Source organism: Hyaena hyaena, unplaced genomic scaffold (assembly GCF_003009895.1).
Source record: "Hyaena hyaena isolate Hyena2069 unplaced genomic scaffold, ASM300989v1 scaffold_444, whole genome shotgun sequence".
Classification (NCBI taxonomy): Eukaryota; Metazoa; Chordata; class Mammalia; order Carnivora; family Hyaenidae; genus Hyaena; species Hyaena hyaena.
In genome coordinates, this window is record NW_024081078.1 from 1410911 (window position 1) to 1421385 (window position 10475).

Sequence of the window (10475 nt, forward strand, 5' to 3'; positions counted from 1 at the left end):
CTCTGGCCAAAAAGAATAAAGAACTATAAGAATACAGTTTTAACTCCTACAACTTGCAGTTGCTCTCCTGTGGGAAAGGAAGAGAATACAAAATATTCTCTGTAATTGCATCTTTGAAAAAAAAGACTAGATACTTCAGGGGAGAATAAGGAAAACAAATGTCAAAAAAGAAAATAACTAAGAAATCCTATTGCTTTCATTCATAAATTGCATTCAAGAAAGGGGCTCTTTCACATATTCCAGCAAAAAAAAAAAAATGTTGCCATATGTGACTTCACAAGAAAAAAGTACATTTACACTCAGATAAGGACAATGATGGAAAACCACGCTTATTCCAGGATTATTCCAGCATTTTCTTCCAAGACATTTAAACATCTTCCAGTGAGCCAGTGATTTCAGTTTCTTGGAAGTCAGGCTTGGGAAACACACTAAATATACCTGTGAGAAAAGACACATCTGAACAAAAAGGCAGTTGTTATAACTTCAAGAGTGACATAAACAAATGATCCAACATCCTCCCAAGAGACAGTGTAAATATCAAAAGCACTAATAAGAGGGGGCGGTCCCCTCATGACAGAAGGTGTGGCATGTGTACAATTTCCAGATAAGAATGAAATCATGGTACTTAAACAGTAGCAGCACTGTTAGCTACATGTAATATTTGAAAAATATGACAACCATCTCAATCTGCTCAAGTAGCTCTCACAGTAAGGGTGAAATCTTATCAACACTGGTTAACTTATGGTGTATTAGAAAACTAGCAAGGAGATAAATTGATGGATTAAAAGATAAACTACTCACAGGCAGACAAACAGAAGGACAGACAGAGTTACAATCAAACGTGGACTTTACTCGGATAGAAAGACAGTAACTTGCCCCAAGAAGTGACAGGGCTAGGAAAGCCTTGAACACAGAATTTTCTGACTTAGTTTTTAATTTAGTTCTCACAATGTCATGCTGCATAATGGGAAAGCTCCAAAAGTCTCTATAACACTGTTTTCTATCTGTTAAATGAGGCTAATAATATTTTCATACGGTTTTTTGAAGGTAAAAGACATATGAAATATTTAAAAGACTATGGAACAACTGCCCTCTATTTTTTTTCAATGTGTATTTTTACTTTTGAGAGAGAGCACAAACTGGGGAGGGCCAGAGAGACGGGGGAACAGAGGATCTGATGCGGGCTCTGTGCTGACAGCAGAGACTCACTCGATCAGGGACTAGAACTCATGAATGGTGAGATCATGACCTAAGCCAAAGTCAGACCCATGATGGATGGAACCATCCAGGCACCCCAGAAATGCCTTCTATTAATTGAAGCTATTTGACATGACATCATTTTCTTCAGCAATGGGAGTTCAGTCAATATACAGATATACAGAATGAATTATGAAGGGACCTCAGGGGACTCTTTGCTGAAAAGGGTGATGGACTATCTTCTTAGATTTCAATGTAAACTGAGAGAGGGGGATCACCCTCTAGATCCTTCCCAATACTTACTGCATACAGATCCTAATTTCTCTTTTTTTAATGTTTATTATTTATTTATTTATTTTTGAGAAAGAGAGAAAGACAGAGTACGGGAGGGGCAGAGAGAGAGGCGACACAGAATCCAAAGCAGGCTGTCAGGACAGAGCCCACTTCGGGCCCAAACCCATGAACTGTGAGATCTGGACCTGAGCCACCCAGACGCCCTTGGATCCTAATTTCTCTTGCACATTTAGAGAAGTGCTAACTATGAGACTCACGGGATAGACATGGAAAATAATATATAATATATATATTATTTTATATATATGTGTGTGTGTGTGTGTGTGCCCCCTCAAACTTCACCTTCAAAAATACCATAGAATTCTCAAGAGATTGTGTGACAGGATAGATTAAGATCCCCTTTAATATAGGGGCACCTGGGTGGCTCAGTCAGTTAAGTATCCAACTCTTGATTTTGGCTCAGGTCATGATCTCCCAGTTTGTGAATTCAAGCCCCACATCAGGCTTTGGGCTGTCAGTGTGGAACTTGCCTAGGATTCTCTCTCTCCCTCTCTCTCTGCCCCTCCCCTGCTCTCTGTCTTTGTCTCTGTCTCTCTCTCAATAAAAAAACAAACATTAAGAAAAGGTTTCAAATAAACTCAGCCACCATTTTTCATTACCTGAACCACTCCTCAGGCCACCTTACTCTACTCACATCACAAAGGAATAAGAATTTTTGCCAGAAAACAGGAAACTGTAGTGATCCTACCATTTCTTCTTCTCCTGTGCTTCATAAAGTTGGGATGCTACACATTCACTTACATTTACCTATCCCTTCTGGAAAAGGTCAAAATGGGCCAATTGTAAATCCTTTTTGACAATGAGGCAAACTTGAATTGGGCACAACCTTTTGGATCAGTAACTGGTCTGCTGTGATGAAAGGGACCTTGTACAAATTTCCCTGGCATTCTCCCCTGGCTCACATTCTACCAACAACAACTAGTATATGGTCCAGCATTGCTAGCAACAGACTGTGTCCTTGGGATCATTATCTTTCCCCTTTGTCTCCTGACACCCATCCACCCAAGGTTTCTTCTTCAGCACCAGAAGTCATCTTATTAAATTTTCAAATGACTTTACTATAGTAATAAAGATATTAGGGTGCAAACTAGACAGGTAGGTAATGATAGGTAAAATTTAATTTCTCCTTTGAGTTCAGCGTGGTTTAGCACAGTAACCAGATTCCTAACAGATTTTTTTACATTCTGCTCCTCACTCCATTTGCATGTATTTACAATGGGGATGTCCTTATTACTCAATCCTTACTTGCATTTCTCTTTGGTTTGGGGATAAAACTACTCAAACATCCACTTCAACATTTTATTCTCCCTTGGAATATCCAGGAAAGAGTTCTTGTAAACTAGATTTCTGAGCTCTTATTCTGGGCTTAGGTCAACCTGACAATGTGGGCGTTAATTTTCCTATTGTTCAGAACTATTCCTGAATTTACCTTCTCTTTTCTAGAATGAACTGCCCAGGACAAAGAGGAGAGCTTGGTTTTTTGGTTTTCTTTAATTCAATCATTTCCCTTTTCCTTTTCTCTAGCATGTAAAAAATTTCTGTCTCCATCCCCCATGTAATATATTTGCTTTGCTTATCTCTGTATTTCCTCTTTTTTTTTTTTTTTTATGTTCCACATGGACGTTCTATATTTCTCTCCCCAGAGGATTCTAACCCTGTAGTTAGAATCCTATTCACCACCAGTTCAGTGTACTAGTTAATATTTGGGAATTTGGAGATAGACAAATCTAGATTCAAATTCCCACTCTGCCACTTACCACCTAGATGATCTGAAGTAATTTCCCACTCATTCTGCATACCACTGGTTAGAAGCTAGATGACCTTGGACCCATGACATAATCACTCCAACATCATTGCCCCCATTCGTAAAATTCCTGCTAGGAATCTGGTTATTGCCTACTTCCTCATGTTGGTGTAAGGAATAAATGTGAAGATCAATACAAAACTGCTTGGCATAATTGCTAAACTAAGCAGTCTATAAATATTGGTTATTATCATTATTACTCATGCAGACCCATAATGTCTACACTTTGTGGTCACTTTGTTCTCAATACAAATGATATTTCTTAAACCCAGACTTCATCATACTTCATTAGCCAGAGGCTCTCTCTCATAGTCCATACAAAGTTTAGGGTAGAAAGCTGGGGAAAGCAGGAAGCATTCCCAGACTTTTTACACAGACGGAGTCATTGAAACACATCTGAATTCGAGTTGTGATGCGTCCTCACTTGTCCCAGCTCTTCTGTATTTTACAGCTTATGAACACAGCCGCTTTCACCTCCATACACCGAAACCTAAATACTGAGATTATGATAATAAGTAAGAGAGCTACAGCTAAAAAACATCATGGAACCAGAGGCCTTCTATAAAACCACATTGTGAAGACCACAAGGGGACTATTGATGTACACAAGTCAAGTGCTTCAGGATGCCACAGTGGGGGAGTCCATGCTCTAATGAAAGAGAAACGCAGGATGGGAGATCCGAGCCCTGCATCAGTCACTTCACTGAATTCTGGCTTGATTCAGCTGCACCTTCCAAGGTCTCCAACCTCCTTCCTTGGTCTAAAACCCATTCCTCCAGAAGTGAAAGCCCATCAGAGAGAACACCTTCTGTGAGAGAGAAGGTTCTAGTTGCTACAAACTCTTGCTAGAAATCCCAATAAAGTTTAGCAGATATATCTATAGGATGATGTTGAAAAAAACATTTCAGGTACATATTATTTCACAAGAAAGGGCTTAGCTTTTAGAGTCTGCTGTCTGTGACAATGGTGATGATGAAACCCAACCCACTTCCCTGATAAGTGAAGGAAATACATAGAATACTACAAATTATTACTCATAACAATCGAAATGGAAGCTCTGAAGTGAAAACTGGGAGCTTTGTGTATTAAACTAAAAATTTTTGAAAACCACGATTATGCTGGCAGAAAGGCCACTTTAAAATCAGCATAACAATTGGACGTTTCCTATAATGAATGTAGACTCAAACAAGGATGTCTGTTAATTGGAGTCTGTTAAAGACTTGCAAACCCTCACAGATTCTTTAAAACAAAAATAATACTATACTCCTGAACTTACAGGAGCAGTGAACTCAAAGGCTTTACCCAGTTCAGGGTGTCTCTATGTCTTTATTTTCTGAAACTATCAGAAATTAAAAGAAATTCTGTATAGCTACGTTTTGATGGAAATTCAGATTAGTCAAAGTCCATAAAATACATAAAGCCGTTTGTGTCTCAATTCCTATTATAAATGAAGTAAAACCACTGTAGACTTTGGGGGTCTTTCTCTCACTGATGATTCCAAGGTATTTATCCTCCCTAATAGCAATAACCATGCTGACATACGCTTTTCTGTCCAATTCTGCCTGTACTAAAACTATATGGTTATAAATAAACCCCCTGAGTCATAATTTGCATTTGAATGAAATAATCCTGAAAGTATTCTGCTTTTCACTGTGGCCTTACCTGTTTTGGTTCCTGTGGGCCTCCCACTTACAATGATTCAGTGCAGAAGATGGCCAGAGCTGACTGAGGAATCCTAAAACTGGGGATTCGGATTCCTGACGCAATCCATATCCTAACCTACTTCATTTGTTCCTTCCTCTCTCTTCACAGTTTGGTAAAGAATGTAGGTGGAGACACTGTGGGTGCATTTGCACACACGTTCAAACTGCTTTGAAAAAGGAATGGGCAAGAGAGGGGTATCCAAGTTAAAAGCAGACAGGCATTTCAGATTCGAGAGACAACTGAAAATGCAACATCTGTTAGATCCCCTAAGTTGGAGGGCAGTCTGTGTAAGTCTTCCTATCTTTGACTGTGTGCACATTGCGGAGAGGGTGGAGCCTTCCAACCTCAAATCTGGAAAGACTGAGAGATTTTGGAAGGCCCAGATGTGCCAAAGGTCAGAGGGATCAATATACAGACCCTACCCCGGAAAAGGTGGTGGGGAGAGACGCGAACAGAAAACCGCTACAAAAGGGAAGCCAATGAGAGGTAAGGAAGTTTCTGAATAATTAAAAAGTTAAGAATAAGCAAACTCAGATGCCAAGGGGGAAGGAGGTGGTGTGGAGGATTAAAAAAAAAAAAAAAAAAAAAAGCAGTTATTGTAGTAATTAAGAATTTGGTGAGAGCCTGGGCAGGTCACCTCCCTTCTCAGATCAGAGCCCCATCAGAAATTCTTTCAAGTGTCCTTCTGCGTCGCCAAAGATGACAACAGCAAATCAATAAGTGCTTGAAATGAAAGGGGTTGCTGGCGAGCCCCCAGGCTACAGATTTCCTGCCGCCAGCCTTTTCTGAACTCCTAGCGTGCCTTTGCACCGCCTCTCTTAAGAAGTGCTACCTTTTATTCATATTCTCAGGACGAAGGTAAGTGCTCAGTTAGCATATCTATTAAATGCCGGCTCTATTTCCAGCTCTCGGAGCGCGCTGAGAGCGCGCTGCCGCAGCTGGCCGGCCGGCCCACGAGGCAGGAGGCGAGGGGAAGACGGGCCAGGCGGCCAGCCGATCCACGCACCTCCAGGGCTGGTCCAGCTTCTCCCAGGATTTAGCACTGCTGGCTTAGAGCTGAACAGTCTCTGCCAGAGCAAAGGGCCTGAGTGACCGCGGCCACCAGAGCGTTACTTCTCTCTTTTATTTACAAGCAAGCACAAAATCATTAACAACAGGAAAGAACCAATGCTCCAAAATTAACGCTCGAAATCACCGGAAACTCTGTTCTGAGTTCCAGACACTGGTCTGTTACCCTTCCAATATTCATCCCTTCCCTAATATGTCTCGGTTTAACAATCTTTCCAGAGCCAACATCGCCGGGACGTTTTAATTAGGTAATTCATTAGTGAGTCAATACAGACATTTATATATTCTTTTAGCTCGAGTGGTTAAGTACTAATTTCGAAATGATTATAAAACACCGGAATAGACAACGCATAATAATTTTAATTTATATGCAAATCAATTGGTTCCTCTTAATGCCTTAAAAAAAAAAAAAAACAATTATTGTATTGTAGCATCAGGGTATGGATCAAAGCGCCCGAATGGACAATTCGGAAACTGGACCTGGACTGGGGAGGGAAATTCTAAAACCGCCAACAAAATCAATAATGTTTGAGGCAGTTAAACATCTCTGGCCATTGGTATTTACATACTCGGTTGTTGTCAGATAAGGAACTGGGGAAATTGCTTGCCAGGGTTGAGATCATAATCCGGAGTGAAGAAAGTAAATGATAGCACGCACCCCGTCAGGGCGGACTCTAAGATAATACTGTACCTTTCCCAAATCCTGACTTTTGGGTGAGAGTCCTCGGTGTTGTCCGCTTTGCTCACAAAATTGTATGTCGTCCCTATGCTTCACAACTTGATTCTTGTTCTAACAGTTGTCACCTGCTTCAAAATATTAGAGGGAAGGGTATAATTCAGAATCTCAATAAAAAGTGCATGAATTCATTTAGCCAGCATGGTTCTTAGGCTGATTTGGGGTGGGGGGGGGGGGGGAGAAGGGACGCATATGTTTAATTCCTCGTGTCCTCCCACACAATAAATTAGATGACCAAAAAGGAAAAAACGGCTGTGAGAAATTATCTAGTGCACTGGCTTAGTGGAAGGTTGTTACCTTTAGATACAGTTTAAAATTTGGGAAAGTACAAAGAAGGTATTTTTCCGGAGGACAACAAAAATTTGAGATATTCTAGAACAGTGAGTCTCACTGGGGATCACCAGGAGAGCCGCCGGAGTTGTTTATGTAAAAGTGTAACATCCTTGAAATTCACAGATACATAAGGTCAGTGTCTCCCCACCCCCCGGGTTCCAGCCCAGGCGATCTGGCCCTTAAGGAGCTGGTACCTTTGATGCTACAATCTTGTTTACATCTGCAGGGCAGGGAATTGCTTGCTTTGCTTGGACGCTCCCTCCACCCCCTTCTAATTTGAAGTAATCGGAATCTAAATACAATCGCCACGGCCCACTCTTTCATTTCTGCTCTGACGAGGGAAAAACCTGAAATCCGTGTCTTAAATCACCTCGGTGGTTTGTAGCCCCCCAGCACCCTGCCTCTCCGCTGCATGCCTAATGTATTCCCTAGTGGTTCTGAGCATTAATTAGTTGTTTAATAGGAGTATGACTAAAAATGTAAAAGAAGGATTAGGAGCGTGAAACGTATGTCCAGCTTCTTCCACACACTCGAGGAGGGAATGAGAATCATTCTGTATCTTCTATTTCTCCAGGAGCCATTAGCATTTCCCACCAGCTGCTCACTTCAGCTGCACTGGCGCTGGGCGACGCGAAGACCCAAAAGCTCAGCGCGATGTCTGAGGCGGCCGGGATTGGGGTTAACCAGCCCCTGGTGGACGAGACTCCAGACAGAAGGGGGGGGGGTGAGGAGGGGAACGTGAGCTTCCCGGAGCCTCTCCATCCCAGCCCGGGTTTGCAAACCTCCGAATCTTGAAAGGGGGGGCGGGGGTGTTGCACGCGTTTATCTGCGCGTCTCTCCAGCGCTGGCCCTTTCTCTTTCCCTTGTCTCTCTGCAAGTCTCTGAATCTTCCTGTCTCTGATTTTTCTCACTCTTTTCCCACTTTTCCATGAGATTCTTCATCCCCGCCACCAGATGAAGGGAGGTCGTTCTGCTAGAAGCGACTCTTAATCTCTATAAAATGAAAAGAAAAAAAAGGGGGGGACGACATTAACCCATTACTCGGGGGAGTGGGGAGACAGCAGAAATCGTTGATGGATACAGATGAAAATGTCTTTTTCAGGCTGCATTCTCTAGTTTGCAGTGACTTTAGATTTCGGTTGTGGAACTTGTTGAAGAAGTTTGATTTTCTCGATTCAGCAAGGTTTCAAAAACCAGAAATAAAAATTCTCAGGAACAGAGGGGAAACAAAAATAAAAACAGCACGTGGGTATTTCCACCTCTTTTTCTCTCCCTTTAAATAAAACTGTCTTGAATCTCCAACGGGTAAAGACAGAAAGCTTGAGTTTTCATGGATGTTACCTAGAGGTTAGAAATGGCTTTAAAATGTAGATCTCTCAGTCGGTTTTCTTCGTGGCTGAAGAGGCGAACCCTTTCCATAAAATGAGTCCATCTGTCGACTGTTAGCTATTTCAAAGTAAAGGGATTTAGCACTCAAAACAAATTGAGCAAGTTTGTTTGCCTGTTTTTACTGCTAATTCAAATGAATTCAAAACACGGAGTAATTCAAGAAAACACATAACACGTTCCAGACAGCCCCCAAATGTAGGGAAAGCCCAGCACCTATAGGGTGACCTGGGTTATTCTAAATGCCAAGCATTTTAAAATGTATGTATTTCGCACATGTTCTCTCAACAAGTTATTTATTTCCCTGAAACTGAGAGGATTGGTATCCTGATTGAGGACGAGCAATACAACTTTTAGAAGGAACTTTATTGAGGACCAAAGGGGAGGGCTTTTTCATGGCGGGCCTGGGCAAGTTTTGTTCCTATGCAGAAATTAGTATTGATGGGAAAACCAAGCCGGAAGCTATGACTGCTTTCCGACGATTTACAAAAACATACATTAACAGGACGCCCTTGAAATTTTAAAAACTTTTTCTAATAAGCCTGGCAGAAACCTTCACACCTGGTCTTCGAGACGAATCATATTTATAGTCCTTACACCCAACGGCAGGACAGAACAAAACCACCCTGCTCGCTACCAAACTACACGCCTTGCTCCAGTCAAGACATCGGAAAATCAGGGTTTAGAAGCAAGACACACTTTTCGAGTGAAAATGACTCCTCTAACTTCACGTGCTCTTCGATTTTTAGGAGCAAATGTGGGTTTGAGGGTAGCTTTCCCTCCCACCCCCACCACCATCCCTTGCAATTTAATACCATGCTCGCCAGGAACCTTAACCTCGTCATTTTAAAAAATGAGATATCCGTGACCCGGGGTGAACTTGTTGAGTGTAGGTAAAGCAGAGGAAATTCTAGACTCTATGAACGCCCGAACCTTGTCCAGAGCAATCCTCTCGTCTACACTGGTCAGTGCGCGACCGTGCCCACCTGCGCGCGGACAGCGGGTGCAGCGTGCTTGGTCCACCCGCCTTGACCTCGGGCGCGGTGTCCCGGCCGGCGGTGCTGGGCCAAGCATCTGGGCCTTCCCCGGCTGACGAGCCCCGCTCAGTCTCGGCTGTCGCCCTCCCAACCCTCTTCCCCCCCTGCCTCCCCCCCACGGCTCGCCCCACTTTTCCAGATTTCTTCTCACTCATCCTCTCTCACCCCCACTCCGCCTACTTTCACTCCAGCCTCCAGTGCGTCCCTCACTGCACCACCACCCCCACTCCGCAGTCTCTCCTGTCTCTGAACTCGCCTCTCGACCCTGCAGGCCTGAAAGGAGGTCACAAACAGGCACTCTCACACTCACCCCTACATGCCTCGCCCCAAACAAAACCCGTGCACACAGCCCTTTGTTCCGTTCCTTGGGCCACTTTCCCTGTCTCTTCCTCCCTCTCCGTCCTGGTTTGCTCCACAAGAGTCCATTTCAGTCTCCCGGACGCCCTGGTCTCCCCCCCCGCCCCCACCCCACCCCACCCCACCCCACCTCTGATTTATTAGAGCTCCCGGTTCGGCGCAGATTCCTTTTCTCTTCTGCATCCCGGCCTCCCCTCCTATCGTCCTAGCCACAGTGGGAGTGCTTGCGCCTGCGGCTCGGCTGCTCGGCTCTGCGCCCTGCCCGGTCCCCGAAACCCGCTTTCGCTCTCTGGGCTCTTCCTGTGGCTCCCGAGTCTCTGGCCTGCCGGCCTCACCTCCCTGCCCCGCCTCGCTTCTCGTCGCCCCTGCTCGCTCCCCCCGCGCTCGCCCGGACGCGGCGCTCGCCCCTGGAACGCCCGCCGCGCAGCCGGGCTCGGCCGCCCGCCCGCCCGCCACTGTGCAGTGGAGTTTGGTGGAATCTCTGCTGACGTCACGTCACT

At 44.0% G+C, this 10475-nt stretch overlaps 1 long non-coding RNA gene across 1 annotated transcript; it reads right to left on the reverse strand.

The window, feature by feature from the left end:
• Positions 1 to 113: 113 nt before the first annotated feature.
• LOC120246024 lies at positions 114 to 10359 on the reverse strand. The gene is made up of 5 exons (XR_005531953.1): positions 10106 to 10359; positions 7978 to 8188; positions 6818 to 6930; positions 5017 to 5221; positions 114 to 438 (listed from the first exon to the last, which is right to left on the reverse strand). It is a non-coding gene; the product is annotated as an uncharacterized LOC120246024 (long non-coding RNA).
• Between the last annotated feature and the right edge of the window lie 116 nt (positions 10360 to 10475).